The sequence below is a fragment of the Stomoxys calcitrans genome, chromosome 1 (assembly GCF_963082655.1).
Source record: "Stomoxys calcitrans chromosome 1, idStoCalc2.1, whole genome shotgun sequence".
NCBI lineage: Eukaryota > Metazoa > Arthropoda > Insecta > Diptera > Muscidae > Stomoxys > Stomoxys calcitrans.
In genome coordinates this window covers 118,280,879-118,306,093 of record NC_081552.1, presented here as the reverse complement: position 1 = coordinate 118,306,093, position 25,215 = coordinate 118,280,879, and the positions used below count along the sequence as shown (strand labels likewise).

The 25,215-nt window shown below is 38.7% G+C and overlaps 1 protein-coding gene and 1 long non-coding RNA gene across 11 annotated transcripts in view; one reads left to right on the top strand and one right to left on the bottom strand.

The window, feature by feature from the left end:
- LOC106089764 (poly(rC)-binding protein 3) overlaps nt 1-25,215 on the bottom strand; it is a 517,304-nt gene that overhangs the window by 185,431 nt on the left and 306,658 nt on the right. The gene's annotated exons all lie outside the window — the stretch shown is intronic.
- LOC131998547 (uncharacterized) lies at nt 19,668-24,718 on the top strand. Its single transcript, XR_009398785.1, has 5 exons — nt 19,668-20,194; nt 20,275-21,041; nt 21,104-21,212; nt 22,259-22,513; nt 22,573-24,718. It is a non-coding gene; the product is annotated as an uncharacterized LOC131998547 (long non-coding RNA).

Genomic DNA, 25,215 nt, shown 5'->3' with positions numbered 1-25,215 from the left:
TACCCTATTTATTGTTTCGTGGTTAAGATAGCTACTGACATATGAAAATAACCAAACTGTGGTTCAAACAATTGAAATTGTTTTGACATTATTATCTTTTTGTTCTTATATTCATTATTCCAACAAATGATTTCTCTGGGTGTATGCGTTTCTCCATTTTCAAAAAAATAAAAAAAATTCTCCCCTATGGGATGGGACGGTCTATTGGGCACGCTACATAGATTGGGATTTCGAAGCTAACCAAGCTCCATTATCAGTCTGCTTTGCCCCAAAAAGATTATGTGGTTTCACCACTCACTTATTAGTGAGCTGTGCGATGGTAGAAACCTGCTTTTTGAGACGAACATTGTATCATATCAGGGCACCTTTCTTCGAGCGCAGTAAGAAAGGTTAACCACCATCCGCCAATATATCTAACTCAAAAAGAACATCGAGCATCAGCAACACACACAATGCCAAAAACCTGTTTGCCAGCAAGCTTCGTTTGCAAAAGTGTGAAAACACATTTTTCGGTTTGGTTGAATGAACGGCGTAAATGAACGGGAAAATTTGTTGTCTTTAATAATAAGACGAAAAGTTAAGGATCCACCAAACTTCTCTTTAGGATAAAAGTTCTTTAAAATCAAGCAAAAACTCTTACCTAAGAAATAATTTCATAAAAATAGTTGGAATATTTGGCATCTCTTAATTAAGTATGGTTTTCTTTGCAGTAGAGACAACATTTTTACGGTGTACGAGTACATGTAATATTTAGCTATACTACTTAATATCTGAACCTATGTACAAGAATACAAAATTTGCTAAAGCCTTCTTGCAAGCTGTAATATGAAGACCTCACATTAACTGATCATAAGTGAGAAGACGTTTTCAAATGGCAAAGTACCTTACAAATGTCGCCAGCGTTAGAAGGGGATGACCACCGCTAAAATTTTTTTTCTGATGTTCTCGCCTGGGTTCGAACCCTGAAGTTCAGCGTCGTAGACGGACAAGCTAACCTCTGAGTGGACATAGCTGTTAATCGGTTTCTGTGCGCACTTTTCCCCGCGCTTATCACAAAATCTTTAGTCGTTTTTCATTCAATAACCTAAGCTGGTTCAAGACTGGCATCGTATCCGCACCCAAGTCCCTTGCCTGTTAGCTGCGAAAGCCTGGCATTGACATAGGAACAGATACCCTTCACATGTCACTTGCCGCCTCCATTCTGCATAAATACCGAAAGCCACAATGTCCTCCTTCCTGCTTCCTTTCAGTAATTGCTTCGACTTCCCAAGATCCACATGCCCTCAAAGGGTTTTCGTTGTCATACCGGCCGTCGTTGCCTTTAACTCCGACTGCGTCGCCTTGAAAGGTTTAAGATTCATCAAGATAACTGACGGCAGTTCTCTGACTTTCATGGCCAAATCGTCTACACTTTTGTTTCCCCAATGTTCTCTGAACCTGTTTTAATGTCCTTAAGTTACACTTTTTCTCCACCAAACAATCGAGGCGTAAGTTTGTATTGGTCTTATTAAACACCTGTAAAGCCTGTGGTGTTAAACAAAAACATTAAAGTCACATACCCACATACATTGCCTTTTATGGGCGATTCTACGAAAATTGATTTCCTTACTTAAAAAATTAAGATTATATATTTTGAAATAAATTTGTACCTAATGGTAGCCTTGCAGTGGAATTGTCCTTATAATAAATAGCAATAAGAGAATATTTATCAACCATTGCAGAAGATATATTTTCTTGTCAATAGTGAATTCTCATAGCCTCTTCTTCAATCATGAATATAAAAACTATCTTATTACAATTTCCAGCATGCAACTATTCTCATTAATTTGCGCATTCAAAGGACAAACTTTTATAATTTCGAGAAGCCAATTATTCAAAATATCCCAAGTGACCCTTGGCAGTCAATTCTCTACCCCCTTTTTTGCAATTTTGAAAAAAAAGGAATACAAAAATCGCTGACATCTTAAAATCTATACGGCATCCTAAATTTGTCATGACCCCCATTATAGATGATTTGAGTAAGCAAACAACGGTGTCGCCGTTCCAATTAACCAACAACGTAGGCTGACTATGATAACGATGAAGAAGATTCAGAATACTGACCGTACAAAATGATTAATGCAACCATCAAGTAAGAAAGCATTGCAGCCATCAAATAAAAGTCAGACTATTGTTAACATGGTTTAAGCCCCCTCCCGCACTCCCAAAACATCATCTCTCTTCACTCTATTTCCTTTCTATTGAAAAGTTAATAAGGTTGTGCGAAAGAGTCTTGATTCAAAAAGAAAGAAATTTCAAAATAACATTAACATCCAACAACAGTGGCTGAAGTGGCGGTAATTTGTGAAGAGGAAAATTTTGCCCCAAAGTGTTGAGAACGAAAACAGCCAACTAACAACCAGCCAGCCAGCGAGGAATACACCAGTAGGCGGCTGCTAGCAAACATGCAGCCACTGCTGCCAATGAAAATATAGTCTCGGCCAGCAAAGTCACTATTCTTGGCCAAGTAAGTGCAACTTTCCTGTATCGCCTATCCTCTTTTGCCTTCTATGTGCATGGCGGCTCAGACTAAAAGCAGAAATATTTTCCTTGCATTATGAACTCAATTTCTATTAACACAAACTCTTGAAACTGATGCTGATGCTGATTATTATGGTGGCACTGATGTTGATGATAATGATGGTGTTATCGTCGTTGTTATTCCACGTTAAAGCTTTTTCTTCATACAACCATGCCTCACAAGTGAAAACTTTGTTTGCAACGTTTTCTTTTGTGGTGTTAATTCATTACGCTCATCATGTCGAAGAAGCATAAGGAAAAAAGCAACCTCACTAACGATGATGCTAATGATGGAGATGGCAGTAATGATGATATTACCAGAGATGGTGAAGAAACAGTTGGTAGAAAATGTAAAGAAAAATGTTTTATATATCTTGCATTGCATGTTTTTCCTTCTTTTTCCCTCTGTATACATTTATTTTCTTTTTTTTAAGAAGTGCTACACGGATATTCATCTCAAAAAGCCTTGGAATAGTAACTGCATGCTTCAATTGTATGCCAGGGCGGAATTCACTAGGTCTTCCAATTAGAGGCAGGTTCTTTGAAGGCCATGGTTCCTTTTGAGTACTAGAACGCTTATAGAGTATACCAAATGTGAGTTCTTATTACTAATGCACTTGGAACTTCTTATCATTTTCATATGGTAGCGAAGTAGTTGAGTAAAGAAAATTTATATTATTTTGCGTCTGCAAAGAAATTCTTGGAAAACTGAACTTGAATGGCTTATTTCATTATTGTAACATATATATATATAGATATAAAGGAGTAGTATTACTGACTGATATTCGCCTAGAAGTATAGACTGAACCAACAAACTTGAAATCTCTATATATAAAAGTGTCGCGTGATTGACTGACTGACTGACGCACAGTGGGATGGGAAAAAAAGATAAGTAGAAAAAAGTCTGCCATTTTGGAACGGACAGAGATATCTTCATGAAATTTTACATGGTTGTAGTTGAGGTATTGTCCAGTTTATATGCAGGGCCCTAGAAGTCGCAGAGGCCCATTGGTGAGCCTTCAAAGTTGGTCACCTCGGCCCTACAACATTTTCTTCGGGCTGTCAAAAGCGCATTTATGGTCCGATTTTCAACATTTTTTGCTGAAAAGTGCTTAAAAGGCCACACAAAAACAGGCCTACATTTTTTTTTAATTTTCGCAAATGCTGTTCTCTTACTTTGTTGCTTGTGAAAGCATTTCTGAACAGATTTAAATTTTTTTTGACGCGATATATGCTAACGTCTGATTCTTCAGTCAAAAGTTATGCGAGTTACAAACCAAAAAATGTGAAACAGTAACTTTTTTGTTAAATAATGTAATTTCATTGTTTCGTCTTTACACAGAAAACTTGGCCCAGCACTATAAATTTTGCTTACTGTACTGTAAAGAAGACCAAATTTAGATGCGTTTGAAGTGTAATTTTTATAAATTGTGTTAACTCTTATGGGAGAAATATTATGGAAAACACTTTGAGTTCTCAAAGCGCAAAGCTGAGACCCCCAAATTTACAACATATTTTCATTGTCCCAAGTAATCACTAATTGCATGCAAAACATCTTTTGCGCCATCCAAAGATTGAGGTCTCTACGGACAATGTACTATAAAATGCCAATTTTGGAAACATTTGTACTCATTGTTTTTTAAAAAGATATTCATCTACAAATTTGTGAAAAATTAGAACGATATCTTTAGTAGTTTTGGTTTTATGATATGCTTTCACAAGCAACAAAACAAGAGAAAAGCTTCTGCGAAAATTTCAAAAAAAAAAAAAATGTTGTCAAATTTTTTGAACACTATAAAGAAATCACATCTGTTTTTGTAGGGCTTTTTAAGCACTTTCCAGCAGGAAAAAAAATTGAACATCGGGCCATAAATGCCCGAACAGCCCGAACAAAATTTTGTTGGGCCGAGGTGACCAACTATGGGCACCTGGGACTTCTAGGGCCTTGACATTTAATTTTTTTTATAAACTGGATAACACCTCAGCTTTAACCGTGTAAAATTTCATGAAGATATCTCTGTCAGTTCCAAAACGCCAGACTTATTTCCACTTATTTTTTTCCCCCATCCCACTGTGTGACGTATTGATCACTGCCCAGTCCAAACGGCTATAGCTAAAAGGCGCGAGATAGGAGCGGGTTTGGTGACGATCGTACGTTAAGGTACTAAAAAGTACCAAATAGTACGAAAATGGGTGCTATTTGCCCAAGGCGAACGGATAGGGCTTGGAGAATGTTCTTTGGCTGCAATAAAAGAGAGTCTCGAAAAAATAAGCCTTGAAGAAAAAAACTTTTGGAAAATCGTACCGGAAGTGATAGAAATAGTACGTTTAGTGCCGAAACTGGTACTTTTATACGGATTGGGCTAGAGCTCTGAATTTTGGAACTTAGGCACACTTTCGTGACCTAATCGATATAACTCCCATATGAACCGATCTCACGATTATGTTTCTTGAGCCTCTAGAGGGCGCAGTTCTTGTCCGATTTCGCTGAACTTTTGCAAAATGACTTCTCGTTTGACCTTCAACATACGTGCCGAATAGGCTCGGTCCATAACCTGGCATATATCTCAAATAAACAGAACTCCCGATTTTATTTCTTGAGCCCCTATATGTGCTACAAAATTCCAGCTTTGAGCAAAGAAAGCACAGTGAAAGTAAAAATATTTGTGGAATGATCTTTATAAAATATATAAATTCAAGGTGCATGTGGACCTTTTCTACGATTATAAACTCTCGAATATGTACAAAATGTTAGGAGATTGTAAAACAATTAAAAACTAAATATCGCGTATTTAAAATAGCAATTGTTTTTGATAAAATAAATGTACCTACACAATAGTTTTAAGGGAAGTGGTTCTAAAACAAAAATTTCGAGCTTTTTATTTTGTTACTGTTTTTTACGAATCATTTAATTTTATTAAAGAAACTTGTTCCAGAACCAACAAAACGATTTTCAGCCCCTCTATTACATTGTAAGTTTTAGTTGAAATTATTTGCATTGTTTAGTAGAAATGTTTCCATTGCAGCAGGTGGATGCTGTTTCTTTATATCTTTTTAAAGCTTGTTTTGTTTTTTTTTTTTGCTGATTCATTTTCATGTCAGTGCATCGCGTGAAATCTTTAAATATACATTTGAAAAAAAAAAAAAAAATACACCCAATTGTTGGTGTTGTTCTGGCAATACATCTTCTAGCGTGCAGGCTGAGTTTGCCAAGTTGAAAATTAAATTTATGCATTCATTGAGTTGCAACGTTTTTGCCAACTGCTGGAAAATATCATTCGTGAGACATAGTAACTGTACACATGAAAGGTCGCGTTTTTGTGTAAAACATTAAGGCTAAATTTTCCCTTGCTTAGTGGGAAAAATATTTAAACTATTGCTGAGGTTAACATATATTGTTGTAGTATGCAGTTAATAGAATTTTGTGGTACTTAAAAGTGGAGTACGAACTTGATATAACAATTCGACCCCAAATGTCGTGGGCCCGCCGAGCCCCAAAAACCACCCAAATATGACATATTTACCGAGTGGGGCAATATGAGTATCAAATGTAAGGTATTTGGAAGTAGAGGCTGATCGCGACAAAATGGAATTCAAAGGAAAGTTACTTGGTAGTAGAATACGAAAATTATATACAAAGTGGGAGCCTATTCCTAGTTTTTCTTTTGTCGTGGGCCCGCCGAGCGCCAAAAACCGCCCAAATATGACATATTTACCGAGTGGGACAATATGAGTATCAAATGTAAGGTATTTGGAAGTAGAGGCTGATCGCGATAAAATGGGATTCAAAGGAAAGTTACTTGGTAGTAGAAGACGAAAATTATATACAAAGTGGGAGCCTATTCCTAGGCGGGTCGCCCCACCCCAACAAATGGACATGTATACCAAACGGGACAGTCTGGTATTCTAATGAAAGGTATTTGAGGGTTAAATACGAATATAAAGTTTGGACCATGGCGATAGTGGGCCGCAAACACTTAAGGGTGTAGCGAAGCACACAGGGCCACCTAGTTTTTTTTATGTTCTGTTTATTGAAACTTTCATAAATGAAACTGGCAACAATAAGTTTACAAATATTAATCTAATTTAATTCTAAAGAGTTTTACCAATGTAAATAACCTCTTTGTGTTTACATATATATAGAATAATTTTGGATTTACAGCTATTCATAATATTATTACATTTTTAAAAATGTATGTAGCAAATTTTATACACGATTCAATGTGTTAGTCCTCCTTAGGTGCACATGTCCTGCAAAGTTCAGAAGATCTCGAGCAAGGGCGTTGGGATGAGACCTCAATTTATTAATGTAGTTATTGAGTGTATATAATGATTTTCCTCCTTTACCGGTTTGACATTTAAATCTTTAGGAATATTAGCGTTCCCGACATAGCATGGGACACCGACGATACTTCGTAAAATGGCAGATTGTCTTCTTTGTAGCCATAAGTCCACTTTGGCTACAAAGCTGACTACAAACTTTGTATTCAAGTTGAAGATTTGAATGGTGACCAAGGAGCCAATGCAGTTGGCTTATTTTAAGCTTTATTTAGATTATCTTTGTATGATCAGTCCAAGTTAGGCGCCTATCTAAATGCACTGCCAGATACTTTACTTTACCTCTTTGGGGTATCGTAGAGTTGAATATTATTATTGGGGAGCAAGATTCTCTATTAGGAGTAAAAGTTACATGAGTGCACTTAATAGCATTCACTACAATTCTCCATTTCTGAAGCCATGTCAGTATATAAAATGTATAGCATAGGACCTTATATGCTTCCTGGTGGAATGCCGGCAATTATATTATGGATTTCACCCTAAATGACCTGTTTGAAAGATAACTCGCCAACAACTTATGGGTATTGGCTGGTAACAATCTACGAATTTCGTAGATTAGCCCTTCATGCCACACCTTGTCGAATGCATGGCAGATGTCTATGAACAAGGGACAGCTAGTTAGTAATATAAATAGGAGTATGTGACGAAGAACAATTAAAAGGAAAACATTACCAAACATTAAAAAGTTAACATTTTTGTACAGTTGGTGTTACACTATAACTGTCCACTATTGTTGCCCGATTTCTCAGAAATATGAATCGTGACTTATATAAAAAAGTTTCTCGGCACATTAACAATATGTGATCCGGGTCGGCACGAATTTCGATAATACTATGGATATTGTAGAGTTATAATAAAATAGGTTAATGAACTAATCCATGGTGGTGGATATCCAATGCTCGGCATGGCCGAAATAAATACATTTTTATTTGTTTTAGTTATTTACGGCATGTGTATTTGGAGGCCACTGTAGTGCAGAGGTTAGTATGTCCTCCTACGAGGCTAAACGCCGTGGTTAACCCCTTCTAATGCTGGCGACATTTACTATGCCATGTATAAACTCCTCCACAAAGAGGTCTCGCACTGCGGCACCCCGTTCGGACTTGGCTATAAATAGGAAGTACCTTATCGTTTAGCTTAAACTTGAGTCGGATTTCACTCATTGATATGTAAGACGTTTTTTGCGGCAAACAAAATACTATTGGGTTGACCAAAATGTAATTGCGGATTTTTTAAAAGAAAGTAAATGCATTTTTAATAAAACTTAGAATGAACTTTAATCAAATATACTTTTTTACACTTTTTTTCTAAAGCAAGCTAAAAGTAACAGCTGATAATTGACAGAAGAGAGAATGCAATTACAGAGTCATAAGCTGTGAAAAAATTTATCAACGCCGACTATATGAAAAATCCGCAATTACTTTTTGGACAACCCAATATTATTACAAAGTTTTTCTTTTGTTGTAGCAGTGTAATGTTTGGCTTCAACATATCTCCAGATTGAAATCTAAGATAATCTTTTTTTAGAATGAGAATTTTATTTTTACATTTTAGAAAAATTAAATTCCCTTCCCGGGTTTTGATCCACTGACCGACTGTTTGCTAAGCCGATGTGCCTTCTACACACAAAAAATAATTCGTTTCACATAAAAGAAAATTTCGCCAAGCAAACTTCTTTCCTGAAAGAGATTCGAGTTTGTTTACCACACTACAAACGGTAATTTGTTATTGTTTTCTGGTTGACAGTATGTTGGATGGGTTCGAAATACATTTCGCCCACATTCGTGGTTTGAGATTTCCTAATTTCTTTGCAGTGCATTCGCACATTCATTACCATCGCCCTGATGTACTATGTGAGACACAGGTGCGTGAGAATGCAGATCCAATGGATCTTCACGTTCCTGGGTATCACACCATCCCATTTTTTATTTCTCACAGAGGTCTTGTAGTATATGTCCGTAACGATGTAGTGTTCTAAAGACGGCAACATCTGGGCTCACAGGATCCAGAATTTGGCTCCCATGGGTCAATTTTAGGATAGGACACACATTATACATTTCGGATTTTTATATAGAAGTCCAAACACAGAAAGGGAGGCTTCCATTGATGGATTCGAGGCTCTTTCCGATTCTATAACGAGAATACACTAGTGAATGAACCGACACACATTCCGTGGGACGAAGGGTAACATATGAATACTCTTGATCTTTTCTTAACTTTGCATACGAAGTTAATGTACTTGCACCTCTTGCAAATTCCGACCATTGCATTATTTCAACATCTTTTTCGTATTCTACCCTTCGTGCCGCTTATCTACAGCCCCAAGGCGGACAATTTTTATGTACGAAAAAGCTCGTTGGGCTGAGCTCAATGAGTTCTTCCGCAATTTCACTTGGAAGCTTTGCTTTATTGATTGTGACATAGATGCGGCAGCTGAAATGATAGAGAAAGTAATTTTAATTGGAATGGAATCATTTATTCCAACCAAAATAATTTCTCATTTTTAATTTTTTTTTTTTGCCTGTTAGGGCGAGATCATTAAATTTAACAATTTTTTGTTTGTTTCTCTTTCGAACCGAAAATAATTTCGGTTATATCGGAGGACAAAAGCTGGTTTAACCAGGCGTGCAGAAATGCCGTCAGATTGAAAGAAAAGGCATTCAGAAATAAAAATGCCAGTAATGAATTGCTGTGCAAACAGATAAGAACTTCGTGTGCCAGAGTACTTAGACGCGAAAAGTTTCTGCACTAACAGCATCTTCGTGCCAAAGTTCTTGATTCTCCAAGGGGAAGTAAAATTTTTTGGTCGTTTGTGAAGAGAATAAAGGGCAACTCATCGGCTATACCGACTCTGACCTGGTTGATAAGACTAACCTGCTGGCTGACAAGTTTGCGGGAAATTCTTCTCTGCGGGAAAGCGATCAACCACTCCCCGTTATTGAAGACGTATCTAGTTCCATGCCTCAGATATATTTTCGAACACTTGGAGTCGAAAGGGTTCTTGCAGATCTCGACATAAATAAATCCACGGGCCCGGATGGTATATCGTCACTTGTTTTATGCAAGTGTTCTTCGACGTTCACTCGCCCTTTACGCAATTTTTTCAACCTTACTTACCGTGCGCGGAAGATTGCGAAGGTGCAGCCTATCCCAAAAAAGGGTGAGGCAACAGACCCTGCGAATTACCGACCAATAGCGTTATGTTCTGCGCTTTCCAAGGTTCTGGAGAGCATGATCAATTACTATCTTGTAAGGTACTTAGAGTCTAATGGTAGATAGAGACCGACAATATGGGTTCCGCAGAAATCGCTCCAAGGGTGACCTGGTGGCTTTCTTGTCTGAACGTTGGAGTCGCTCTATTCACCAGTTCGATGAGAGTATTTGATTGAGCATTTGATAGGTTCACTCCTTTCAAAGCTTGTCGTTTTTGGTGTCGCTTATTCCTCAAGCTCTGTCCATTCTCCCTCTCTTTTTCTTATTTCATTGACGATCTACTGGGTCTGCCTTCGAATCCGATCTACCCGTTCACGGATGACAGCAACCTCTGTCATTCATTTCATTCGACCATAGGCCGAGTCTTCGGGAGATTGAAGACAGGAGGCGGATTATGGACGTAACACTCTGCCAGGATTGCTGGCCATTTCTGAGTGGGGTCGAATGAACAGAGTAGATTTCAATGCTCGCAAAACGCAGTGCTGTTTGTTGTCCCACAAACGATTCACTGACTCTTTACAATCGCCAATATCTATCGAAGATGTAGATATCAAGCAGTCAGAGGCTTTTGATGTTCTGGGCATGAAGATTCAATGTGATGCCCGTCGGTTTTTAATCGATTGGCCGGCTGATCGGACCATGCACTACCGAGAAAATTGGTTTTTCGCACGGACGGTTCGTATGTGTAATCGATTTACGGCGGATGTTTTTACCGCTACTTACGACATTAAATCATTCAAAGAAAGAGTCAATAAACACTACTCCCTTGTTCCCCCCTCCTATCCTTTACTATTCTCTCCAACGCAATGCACTGCATATATAGGGGCCACCCCCTGCGTGTTGGTTCATTTAAAAAAAAAAATGTTGGATTTTGTTTACAATAAAAGTATTATATATGTATTAGCCGAATGTTGTTGTTGTAGCCACATATTTGTATGTGGAGGTAGCGATCCTCGTCAGGCTCCATAGGTAAGCAAGCTTTTTCCGGTCCATAGGACCGTTAGCTACGAAAAAGTTATGGCCATTGGTTATTTAATTCGCTAAAATCTCGCTTTGTCATATCTTGTATTATAGGCACTGTGTATTTAAACAAGAGCCAGTGCCCCAAGGTTTTTCGATAGTGCTGATTGCCAGCGACTGCAGTTGATATCAATGAACACCATACAAATCGGAGCTCAGTGTTCCAACCGGAATGGTGCTTATAGTCATCCCCACTCGACATTTCTACTGAAGATGGTCGAGATAGAACTGCACTTGGTTATTGCTGGCATATAGACCGATCTACCGGCTAGGAATCTTGAGCCAGTAAGAGGGGCATATATATATCTTGATTTCATTGCATACCAGGACATATTTGCCTATAGCTGCCGTATAGACCGAGCTTTCAATTTAAGGTCTTGCTCCCAAATAAGGTTAAACAGTTACATACACAAAGAAAAATAAAACGTTTGGGACATTTGGAAGACCAACAAAATACTTTTATTAAGAAGTTTTTCTTTTATATTAACTGTATAAGGTTTGTCTTCAACATATGAAACGGTAGCCATAAACGTAGCACTATTAAACTTAACTAACTTTGTTTATTGCAAACCCTTTAGCAGCTTCGCCTACGGTAAAAGGGTCTTTCTTTGGTTCAAAAACCAAAAACTTTTAAATAGTAAAAGTGTTTCGAAGCCTAAAATGATTGATGATGATTGTAAACCGAACCAATAATTATTATCTTGTGTCTCTCCTACTAAAGAGAAAGGGAGAGTATTTAAGTGTGCAAAAGAGTGATGGGCAAAATTACTCACACTGTGTATGTACACAAGAAAATAATACCAAACTAGCCCATGGGCTTGCAAATAATTACAATTGTGTGCTTGTCACCAGCATAGACACAGCCTCACCCACAACATCTTTTCTTTGTGAGCAAAGAGCAGGCAGTTTATTGAGCAGCTCGGTCGAGTGCGTATGGTAAACTCGGAGTGAAAATTTTTAAATTTCGCGTTAGCTCCAAAAATGATGGTATGTCCAATGACAAAAATCCTTAGACAAATGGATGCCTAGTACAAGAAAACCCAACAAGAATATCAAAGGCACATACATTGCCCAGTAATATTAACGCGATAAAGAATTGTCCACCCTAAGGTAGATACATAATTAAATGTGTGAAAACGACACCTCCCAAAAGCAATACAGCACATCTAATATAAAATCATAATGGAGTTGTACGAAAATGGATGGATCATAACATCGAAATAAATTTTAGTAAACTATGAAAGAGTTTGAACTTTCAACCGAGATCTCTTTTTAATAAAAAATTGAGTTTGAATTATGTTACAACATAAAATGTAACTTGGAATCCTTTTTAATATGCACAATCCTATTTTAAAAATAAAAAGAAAATGCATGACGTTAAATTAATTTATAAATAAAAAAAACTAGTTGAAACCCCGAACACCATGTCTTCTGACATTCCAAGAATGTAACGTATTGTCAGGGTTAAAAAAAAAAATCGAGAAAAATGTTGACGCAAAAAGAAAATTATTTTCATTGTAAACAATGTCCAACGTTTTTCACAAAAGAAGTTGACCTGCCGACATTTTGCTTTATGTACATCGAATTATTTTTTTGCGTGTAATGTCGATTAAATTTTTGCAGGGAGTTGTTTTCGACATCTCCGGCCTCGATACATTATCAGACTAGACAAGATCAAACTATATCTATGTATGTATGTATATCTAGGTACACATAGACCGATGAGCCGTATGTCTATCCACGGTGGTGGGTATCCGAATTCGAACTAAATGCGGTTTTACGTGATCTATTTCATTTTTAATAAAGGGTGATTTTTTGAGGTTAGGATTTTCATGCATTAGTATTTGACAGATCACGTGGGATTTCAGACATGGTGTCAAAGAGAAAGATGCTCAGTATGATTTGACATTTCATCATGAATAGACTTACTAACGAGCAACGCTTGCAAATCATTGAATTTTATTACCAAAATCAGTGTTCGGTTCGAAATGTGTTCATTCACCGTAACGTTGCGTCCAACAGCATCTTTGAAAAAATACGGTCCAATGATTCCACCAGCGTACAAACCACACCAAACAGTGCATTTTTCGGGATGCATGGGCAGTTCTTGAACGGCTTCTGGTTGCTCTTCACTCCAAATGCGGCAATTTTGCTTATTTACGTAGCCATTCAACCAGAAATGAGCCTCATCGCTGAACAAAATTTGTCAAAATTTGAACACATTTCGAACCGAACACTGATTTTGGTAATAAAATTCAATGATTTGCAAGCGTTGCTCGTTAGTAAGTCTATTCATGATGAAATGTCAAAGCATACTGAGCATCTTTCTCTTTGACACCATGTCTGAAATCCCACGTGATCTGTCAAATACTAATGCATGAAAATCCTAACCTCAAAAAAATCACCCTTTATCATATCACATTTTAAACTGAACAATATGTAAATTTAATCACCAGTTAATTGACTAAAAAAATTTAATCAATTACCAGGTGACGATTAAAACACATCAATCTAATACAAATCTATGCAAGTATCCCATTTGAAATCAAATCAAATATTTGAAATATTCTTCCCTACATTTCTGTGTGTCTAATACAACATCTATTCAAACTATTGTATTTAGGAAATTATTATCTCCAAGTTCTTAAAATGTTTAAAAGATCCGTTCAACAAGGTTAAGTTAGGTTAGGTTTAAGTGGCAGTCTGCCATCAGACTCACTTAAATGTTTTCGACCGTGGTGATACCACAGTAACATTAGAAGGATGCCTTCTAGTTCCTACCGTTGAACCATCCAGATTGCTTTAAAAAGCCCAATAACGTGCGAATGTTCATATCCGCTAAATCAGACAGGTTCTCAAAGAAATGAGAACCCAAAGTGGAACTCCTTCTGGCCTCCTCCTTCTAGTGTGGGACACACATACATGGCTGCCTGGCTGTCTGAGAAGATATTTATGTCAATCGTCGTAATGACATTATATCTTAGCCACTACTTCCTTAATTGCAACGATCTCTGCTTGATACACACTGTAGTGGTCGGGTAACCTTCTCGATATGACCAGTTCTAGATCTTTAGAGTACACTCCAAAGGCCACCTGGTCGTTTAGTTTAGAACCATCCGTATAGAAGTCTATGTAACTTCTGTTTGCAGGGACATCGTAGTTCCAATCGGTTCTATCAGGAATAGTGGTACAATGACAAACCCCACGGCAGTGGTCGCTGCAATGTGTCTAGCCACATTGTCCAGAGACATGAGTTGTAGCATTAAAATCAGTGCATCAGATGGTGTCGCCCTTAGTGCGTCTGTGATGCACAAACAAGCCATCCCTTGGGTCCGGTTAAGTATTGAGCAGTAGGTAGACTTTTGAAGAGCCGTCCACCAGACCACAACACCACATAGCATTATGGGTCTGACTACTGCAATATATATATCTAATGCATGACACGCGGTCTAAACCCCCATCTATAACAGATCTCTTGCAAGTGTATAGAGCAAGAGTTGGCTTTCTTGCCCATTCCAAAATGTTGGATTTTAAGTTTAATTTCCTATCCAGCAAATGGAACATTCTCTCCACCTAAGGAGACAGGGTCCACAGTAGGCAACTTGTATCTCCTGCTGAAAAGAACTACTTCTGTCTTGCACGGATTTATACCTAGACCACTTTCGGTAGCCCACTTTGCTGTTGCACGTAGAGCTTCCTGAAGTATATCTATTCGAGTGCTGGGAAACTTTCCCCTGATCGCAATTGTCGTCAGCATACGCAATCACTTTTACACATTTTTCTTCCAGAGACAATAACATATTGTAAATGGCTATATACCAAAGTAGAGGATATAATACACCTCATTGAGGTGTTCCTCTACTGACCCATCTTTTTGGATCCACAGATCCCAAGCCTGCCGTAATGTATCTTTTAGTAAGTAAGTTATGAATAAATATTCTAACGGTAGAGTTGATGCCTAGAAACTCCAACTACATTATTGAAAGCACCTTCAATGTCTAGATTTGTTACCATTGTATATTCCTTGACAACGTCAGAACCCTCTATGTAGCCGACTAGGTCATGAAGGGCTGTTTCAGTGATCTACCTTTACTATTGGGTTGCCCAAAAAGTAATTGCGGATTTTTCATATAGCCGGCGTTGACAAATTTTTTCACAGCTTGTGACTCTGTAATTGCATTCTTTCTTCTGTCAGTTATCAGCTGTTACTTTTAGCTTGCTTTAGAAAAAAAGTGTAAAAAAAGTATATTTGATTAAAGTTCATTCTAAGTTTTATTAAAAATGCATTTACTTTCTTTTAAAATATCCGCAATTACTTTTTGGGCAACCCAATATATGCATGCTGCTGCCGAGACAGGCGATCTCCAGGGATCTTTGACCTAAGATTTGTTTCTATCAACCTCTCAAGAGTCTTCAGCATAAAGGATGACAGACTAATAGGACGAAAATCTTTCGCCTTCGTGTGGTAGTTTTCCTGCTTTCGGAATGAAAATGACCTTCGTGTGCCTCCATCCCACAGCTAAATATGACATTCTGGTACAAGCAGAGTATATTTCCCTGATCATGGAACCATTCTATGAGACAGTGCTTGTAATTCAACCAGTGATACATCATCAGGGCTTGGCGACTTAAAGGAGTTGAAACTTCTTATCTCCCAAAAGTATTTTCAGAACAAACACGATTTCCCTAATAACCTCCAACGAATGCTTTTACCTCTTGTGGCTTTTACTCTGTTGAAGAGTTTCTCTGGATCCACCACGGCGGTCGCTGTTTGCCCCTTGGCTTGGCACTAGGGCATGCTGACACAAGCGAGACATTCAGGGCCTTCGTGATTAGCTTGACCATTATGTCTATATCCTGCGCAGTTGCCACTTCCTTTTCTGGTCTAGAAGGGATAGACGTACAGGATTTGTGCCGAAATTTATCCCAATCCGCCTTTCTTCTGTTTAGCCGAGAGACCACTTCTGCAGTATTTTCTCCAAGGATATATAACGATGATCAGAGAAGCTGTGGTCGTCCAAGTCGTCCTAGTCGCATATTCTTGTACTTATATCTTCCGATACAAAGGTAATATGTAGTACCTCCTGCCTATTCCTGGTGATAAAGGTCGGTTTGTTCCCTTTATTACAACTCGCCAGATTGCAACTTATAATATATTGGATAAGCAGCTCACCCCTTTCATTGACATCCGAACTTCACCATATCTGGTGAATGTGCATTAGCATCACTTTCTACAATGAGGCTTTTCTTCCCTACAGAAGCGTCTTAAACCAGCGACTTAAGGTTTGGAGGCGGCATCTTTGAATCGTGTGCTATATATAGGGAAGCCAGCCAGCAATGAGCCTTGTTTTTTTCAAGGCTGGCTACTACTAAATTTTCAGTGCTTAGGGACGGAAGAAGAAAAACATTTAGACTATTCTTTGCAAAAATAGAGGCTCTGTGCCTCCCAATCCCCGCAAGTTTGAGTAGTTTAAATCCCGGAATTCTTAGTCCACGAACCCTTCCTCCACAATCCCACGCAATCAGGAAGACCTTTAGTGCCGCCGAAGCTGCCTTACAATGGTGAAGATTTATATGTATGACTTCCACCACTGTTGTGTTAGCCTTGTCTTCTGATAGCTTTCGTACGCATCCAGGGTAGGTGAGAAAGCTGTGGAACCACACTTCCTCAGGACACTGGACTCTTGCGGTATGGACGATTTCTCCTTAGATGCTTCACTAACTGCTGCTGTCGAAGTACTTTTTGAGTTCCGTGCTTACCCGCTGGGCACACCTTGAGCCCAGTCCAACTGGATGAAAGATTGGGATTACATTCCCTTAGTCTTCCAAGTATCGATTCAGGATCTGGGGAATCCTTGGTATCCAAGCATGCGCCATTGGTCGAAAAGGAATATCTTCCTACTTGACTAAATCTAGTGCTGCACCTGGCCAGATTTCACGAATCTTTTTTAGCGCACAACGATACATTTCAATTGAGCGTCGATCCCCGAAAGCAATCAGTTTTTATCGGCCCCGATACCGGCCTGCATCGCCACAAACTGGAGGAGACCCAAAAAATTCTGCAAGGACATCGGAGTATACTGATAACAGTCCATTGACTATCCCACTCAAATTATTCCTAGGTATGCAGCCCTGTTCTTCTCCCTTGTCGACAACCGCCATCACCAAACTGTGTATCATACTATTGTTCGCCCTAGTTCTGCCCTCCAAGTGACCGCAGCCTTTGGGCTGACTGCGGTGCAGTTTCTGAATCAAGACGTGTAGTCTTCGGGGTAGCCTGTGCAGCGAATTCCCGAGCCCAATTTAGGGAGTCTCTCTCCCTACTAGTGAGAGTCTTAGCATCATTCGCACTAAGCCTCTCAATAAACCTAAGAGCGATGCGTCTTCTACAATATTTTTCCAACGCTCATAAAGAGCGTGTTGGTTTGCCGGGGAAGGCCGATGGCCTAGGCAAATTATAGGCATGTGAAGAAAGAATAGGTTCGGCCTTGTACTTAAGACTCGAACCAGGTGTCTTCGTCAAAAGCCCCTGCTGACCAGTCGTCTGTCGGTTAGTAGAGCCTGGAGCAGCCGCTACACCAGTCGAGGTTTCAGTAGCAGACAACATGCTACGGCCTGATACCTCCACCGCAGCTGTTGGGTCTTTGGAGTCCATACTAAGCCTACTCCGGGGCTCTAGATCGCAGATCATCAACCGCCTAATGGATACCTCTATCGCAGCTATCCTTTAGTGACATAAATTTTTCTTTCAAAAATAATGACCTATTACGAGTTACAGGAAAATTCTTGCGGAGCGAAATAACAGAACGTTCGTTCAACATACACATACCATTTTTCACCATTTAAATCATTTTGGTAATTAAAGTGATTGTTATTACCAAACGATTTGAATTCATTGTTCGTTTTGGTCACAAACTAGTTCTCTTGAATATTTAAATTAGCATTGATCTCCCAAAACGAAAAACTTAAATAGTTATTTAAAACCTTCTAAATGAATTTCGTATTTTTAAAATGTTCGGAGTTAGTAATTAGGAACCCATTATTTTCACACCACTTACGTCTGTAGTTATTTGGCGATAAGATTCAAATTAACATACGATATGTACATAGTTTACAAACGGATTCAAGAATATGTTGTTGCTTGTCGTAATGTATTCTAGTATAATACAAAAATAATTTTAGCAATACTTGCATACATTTGATTTGTGGTGACCAATGCATTTAAAGGTTCTTGCAACCTAATGAAGTGTGCATCTTTTGTAAATCAGTTTTTTATTACAAGCGCCAGTTACTTGGTATCGTTTGTCAACTACAATATAAGGTATATCAATTAAATTTCTTCTGATATGAAAAGAAAACATTACTCAATACCAGACATTAACACGTATCATATTAAAAGAACTTTTGCTCTGATTATTATTGAACAAAAAATTGTTTTTGTTCAGATACTTATACCTGGTAAGTGATCAATAATATTCTTGTAACTTGTAGCAAAATACAATAATGGCAAAAAGTTTGCAGTCTGTTGGCAGAGCTGTTCTTCTTCTCAGAACAAGTTAAAAAATGTTTGTAGCCAGACAATGACAACGCTCATACCTTGCACTGAATACTATGGCCCCAAAACCTCATAGAACTGAAGAGTAAAATAATTGACCTTATCCGCATGACAAATGAAAATTAACGTTGATATTTTGTCGTATTTACGACAACTACTTCTCTAACATCTTACTATTGATAGAATAGCACTTGGACAAGTATTCTTTCTTGCTGCGCTAGAAAAGATGCCATCTTGACAGACCCTACCGATGAGTTTGGCTGGTGGTGCTAAACGAAATCACGATATAGGTAAGCCAGTCAAATGAGCAAAACAGCAAACACATTTTCTGCCTAACTTTAGAAATAAGTTTTTTTGTTTTTCATTTTTGTAATGGAAACAGAGAATCAATCCTACGATATGCAGCCAGACAATATTCGATTGTACCAATACATTTTGTGCGGTCTAATGCGCTTGCTTAATTAAAATGGAATAATCCGGCGAACCTTCCCCGTTATCAAATATTTCAAAAACGCCAGATCACGGAGATGGGTGGTGCATCGATTTTAGCGAAATTTTGTATGCCCTCTTATGGTAACCCAAAAAAGATATTATGGGTGTCAAATAAAAGGTATTTAAGAGTAGAGTACGAACAAATTTGATCCAAGCGTGGGGTCAGCAGCAAAAACCGCCCAAAAATGGGACATATGGGTATCAATTGAATGATATTTGGAAATAGAGTACGATATAACATTTTTGCCTCATGTGCCTCTTTTTTTATAAATTTTCATTAACGAATTGTTTTTAAGATGAACGTGTCTTGTATGTCGTTATATATATATATATATGCGTGGGTTTTTTTTTTAATTTGTTGCAAATTTTGTGTGTCTGTCCGTTAGAAAAGTGTATGAGTGTGTGTCCGTTAGAAAAGTTTGTGTACTTTGGTGTATTGATCGTTGGCTGTTTGCTTTGATATTTGCCAGTTTCCTATAGTACTTGATAGAATACGGTTCGTTAGATGAAAAAAAATTTATATATTGTTGTAGCAGTCTGGTTTGATTTCAAACGATGAATAATTCAGAAAGAATTTTAATTATTTTACTAACAAAAATATCATTTAATTTTCCCGTTCTAATGCATCGCATACAACTAATAGCTGAAAGCGTCATTTAAGGTAAATTCTATTTAGGTTAGGTTAAATAGAAAAGAGGGTGCAGATATTAATTCGCCCCATGCCACTATGGACATACACCTAAGCCAGTAATCGGCTTGTTGTGCGCTCTAAAAACTGTAAAGTAGCCTCTAAAAAGAAAATTTAAAGTTACGATTTGCGTGCTACTTACAAAATTCTTCATTGTTTTCAATACCACTCCCCTATGTTGGTTCATGTCTGATATTGTGTCTCCACCTAAGTGCCGGTATCTGTTGGACGCGAAAGCCGGGCAATGACAAAGGAAATGCTCCAACGTCTCATCATCTTCCCCGCATGCCCTACACAATGCTATCACTTGCCGCACCGTGTTTACATAAGTGAGCTCGTTGTTCTATGTGTCCCGTTATGATACCAATAGCTATACTGACCTCCTACTTGCTTCCTTTCATCTTGCTAGCCTCATCTTCTCACGATCAGGATCACCCATAGGATTTTCGCCGTCCTAACACCCGTTTCGCTGTTCCACGATGTTGCATAACTCGGACTGCGTCGACCCGAAAGTCTTCGAGTTAACCAAGTTTATTGACGGCAGTCCTCTGGCCTTCACCGCCAAATCGTCTGCCCCTTCATTTCCTCTTACTCCGTTACGGCCCGGCACCCAAACGATGCGGAATATCCCATCCTCAGAGAAGGCGTTAATCTCCGTTTTACACTGCAAGATTGTTCGTGACCTTACCGTCCTGGTTGTTACAGCCCTTATGGCAATTTTACTGTCGGTACAGATGTTCACACTCGACGTCCTCGCGTTAGCACCACACCACTTCACGCATTCTGTGATCGCCCGGATCTCCACCTGCAGGACCGTATTATGGTCAGGCAGTCTAAAACAGATCTCAGTCCCTGGGTTCTCAATGTAAACTCCCAGGGCCACGATTTTATCCATCCGTGTAACTTGATCTTCCAGATGGCAATACTAGGGTTCCGTCAATCAAAGACTGTGCCGATGGCAGCAGTGCCTCGCACTCGACTTCAAGGTTCATCTCAGGTATCCGATCGGAAACCTTTTCCCTTCCTTCCAGGTTTCCTATCGTCGTCTGGATTATACCGCGATGGTATGAGCTGCTCCCACCCTCAATCCATTCTCCCATCGCTTTAAGTCTCATAGCCGCAGTGCTTCACACTTAATTTGTATGTCAATGGGTCGGATATCCAAATTGTATTTAAGTAAGTTTTATAATAATATAGAGTTACTCCAATAAGTTGTTATTTTTTGCTTTTAATCTTAGGCATTCGTTATGGCATATGAAAACTCTGGTTAATATAACTAAAACCACGAGCAACCATGGCTTTTTGACGACAAAGAATATCCAAAGCAGCAGATACAAATCCTTTCAGGTAAGTTCTATTTAAATTATGTTATTGGGTTGCCCAAAAAGTAATTGCTGATTTTTTAAAAGATAGTAAATGCATTTTTAATAAAACTTAGAATGAACTTTAATCAATTATATAATTGCCATTTTGTTCGATAACCTTTTGCCATCTTCCTGGCAAATTTAGTATTCCACGCTCATAGAACTTCTGGCCTTTATCTGCAAAAAACTGGACCAAGTGCGATTTTATAGCCTCATCATTGCCGAAAGTTTTACCATTTAAGGAGTTCTGCAAAGATCAAAATAAATGGTAGTCTGATGGTGCAAGGTCAGGGCTATATGGTGGATGCATCAAAAGTTCCCAGCCAAGCTCACTCAGTTTTTGGCGAGTGACCAAAGATGTGTGCGGTCTAGCGTTGTCCTGGTGGAATATGACACCTTTACGATTGACCAATTCTGGTCGCTTCTCCTTGATGGCTGTATTCAATTTGTCCAATTGTTGACTGTAAACATCCGAATTAATCGTTTGGTTCCTTGGAAGCAGCTCAAAATATACCACACCCTTCCGATCCCACCAAACAGACAGCATAACCTTCTTTTGGTGGATATCAGCCTTTGAAGTGGTTTGAGCTGGTTCACCATGCTTGGACCATGATCGTTTTCGACTAACGTTGTTGTAAACAATCCATTTTTCATCTCCAGTTATGATTCGTTTTAAAAACGGATCGAATTCATTGCGTTTAAGGTGCATATCACAAGCGTTGATTCGGCTTGTTAAATGAGTTTCTTTCAATACATGTGGTACCCATATTAAAATTGACGCCAAACAAACAAATGTAAACAAAATTTCGCGCACTTTTTTTCTAAAGCAAGCTAAAAGTAACAGCTGATAACTGACAGAAGAAAGAATGCAATTACAGAGTCACAAGCCGTTGAAAAAATTTGTCAACGCCGATCATATGAAAAATCCGCAATTACTTTTTGAGCAACCCAATATATTTACTTCAAGTAATTGTTATTTTTATTTTTTATTTATTTTTTGAAATTCTATGCGGAAATAAAAACTACAAGAAACTATGGCTTTTTGCTGCAAATATGTATCGAAATTGGCCGGAAGAATGGCAAAAACGAGTCGAAGGATACGGATAATAACCCATCGTAAAAATAAACAAAAATCTTTAAGATAATTTATTTATAAGATCGAATGAAAAGTAAAGTGCAAGTGTTATTAAGCAATCAAATTTCCTATTTTTAGCTTGACTGATTTTTAAAAATTTATAATCATTATTCAAAGTTGACTTGTTTGGTGAAACAAACATTGTACAGGTAAAACAATTACATCTTTACTATTTTATACAAATTTATTTATTTGTTTCTCAAAAAAGATGGAAGGCATTCATCCAGCGTGTTAGATGTACGATCGATCCGTGGAGCGAATATAGATTCGGATCATTACCTTGTTGCAGCAAAGGTTCGCACCCGCTTGAACATGGCGAGGAAAGTACGATCTGACACTGCGCGGAAGCTGCACATTGAAAAGCTACAAACACAACAGATGGCAGCGGCATACTCCATTCGACTGACCAAACAGCTTGAAGAAAACACTCCTTGTACTCCCATGGCCCACCCAATGGAAAATGCCGCGAAATCCGTACTTGGGTATCGAAAGCCTCCTCTAAGAAACCCATGATACGACCAAAAGTGTCGAGATGCTAGTGAAGCCAAGAATGCGGTATATTGGGCAACCCTGCAAAGGAGAGGTATCGGGAGAAAAGGAGAAACATCTATTCCGCAGAAAGAAAAAGTAAATGGCAAGACCTGAGTATGAGCAAATTGAGATGTACAGGAGTCAGAATGAAGTCCGGAAATTCTACCAAAGAATTAAACATCAAACCGATGGCTTTGGTGCGGGTACATGCTCCTGCAGAGACAAAGAAGGAAATCTGGTAACTGACACAGATAACATGCTGAGGATATGGAAAGAACATTTTACCCAACTGCTAGTGTCCGATGTTGGCGGCGAAGAGGAAACTGCAGAACCAATCAATGATGAGTGTATAGAATGTTTACCTCCTAGTCAGAATGAGGTCCAAGTAGCAGTGAGCCGACTAAAGAACAACAAGGCAGCAGAAGCCGACGGGTTACCCTCTGAACTATTTAAGACCGGAGGCGACACGCAGATAATGCGTACGCATCAGCTAATCTGCGCAATCTGGCTAGAAGAGCACATACCCGATGATTGAAACCTCAGCACACAATGTCCCGTACACAAGAAAGGATACAAGACGCAATGTGCTAACTACAGAAAAATACGTCTCCTCCCTATCGCATACAAGATACTCGCGAGCGTACTGTGTGAAAGATTAAAACCTAAAGTCAATGAGATAATTGGGCCCTATCAATGCGGTTGTAGACCAGGTAAGTCCACCCTGGACCAAATATTCACACTGCCCCAAATCCTGGAAAAGACCGGAGAAGGACAATTCAATACCCCTTTACGTTCAAAGGTATTTTAAGCCATGTCTGAGTTTGGTATTCCTGCCTATCGTGTGATCCTGCTGAAGAAGATTATACGAGATGCGGATGTGAATAGATATGGTACACTAATCACAAGAGACTTCCGGTCACCGGAAGTAGTAACTGCAGCCTTTGAAAGAATCGAAACAGAGTCAATGAAAATGGGTCTGGCAGTAAATGGAGATAAGACGAAATGGATGGTTTCAACTCCCAAAACGCCTAGTACAACTGAGCAGATAATGAAACTTGGAAAAATTTGGAAGCCACAACTTTGAGGTAACTTAATCTAACACTGCACCGCCGTAACCGAAGCCAGTGACACCAGTTTTGAGATTAAGCGAAGAATAATGCTGCCAAACAGTTGCGACTTTGGACTAAGTAACCAGTTTAGAAACAAGGCCACCTCTCGACAAACGAAGATTACACTGTACAAGACACTGCTACTACCCGTGTTGTTATATGGTTCTGAGGCATGGTACTTGTGAAAACAGATGAGGCAGTGCTTGGAGTATTTGAGAGAAAGATTCGTCGTAAAATATATGGGCCAGTTTGCTTTAACGGAGAATATAGGCGACGCATGAACCACGAGCTTTATGACGACGATAGCGTTGGCTAGGTCATGTTGTCAGAATGGATGAAGAAGCTCCAGCAAAGAAGAAGGCAAACACGGTGGTACACGCAAACCAGGAAGACCAAAATCCGATGGAAAGATCAAGTGGTGGGAGACACCCCGAAACTTGGTGTCAAAGATTTTAGAATAAGCGCAAAAGATCGAGGCGCTTGGAACGCTTTTCTACATTCGGCTAGTGGAACAAACGTTCTGTCATAGCCAATTAAAGAAAGCAGATGTTTCTATTACTTAATGCAAATAAAACCTTACTTATATTTATTCTAATTATACCTGATACGTTGAAATTAATGCTCACAGGAAAAAAAGAATAGTTTTTAAGAAATACATGACTGTTTCCAAACATATATGTAATAAATTAAGGGTTGCCATTCGCCAAATTTGAATTGAAGAGTTTTCAAAACAAACTCGCGTATACCTAAAATAAGGAATTGTGTATACCAAACGGGAAAAAAATCTTTAGCGCCAAATCATGGTTAATTTTACTCCCATTTAGTTGAATTTTCATTCATTTGGGATTAATCTTTTTGGAGTGTGGGGGCCGCCTCACCCCCAAGACGAGCATATACGTCTATCGACACAAAATAGACATGAAATGAAATGTCTTTGGGAGATAATATGAAATATTATGGATATATGTATGGAAATAGGGTCTTTAGCAGTAGAGTATACATCTGATATTAATATTAAGGACCAAGCTCTTCAACAGGAAATGTATGCATATGGCGACAATGAGGGACTCGAAGAAAAGGTCTTTGACATATGTCTGAGAGACCGACCCGCCAAATGTACATGTTGGTCGATCGGCAGTCTGGCGACTGCCCAACCCTAGAAAAAACAAAGAGCGACAGGGATAAATGAAAAAATAAAATAAAAACTTCCA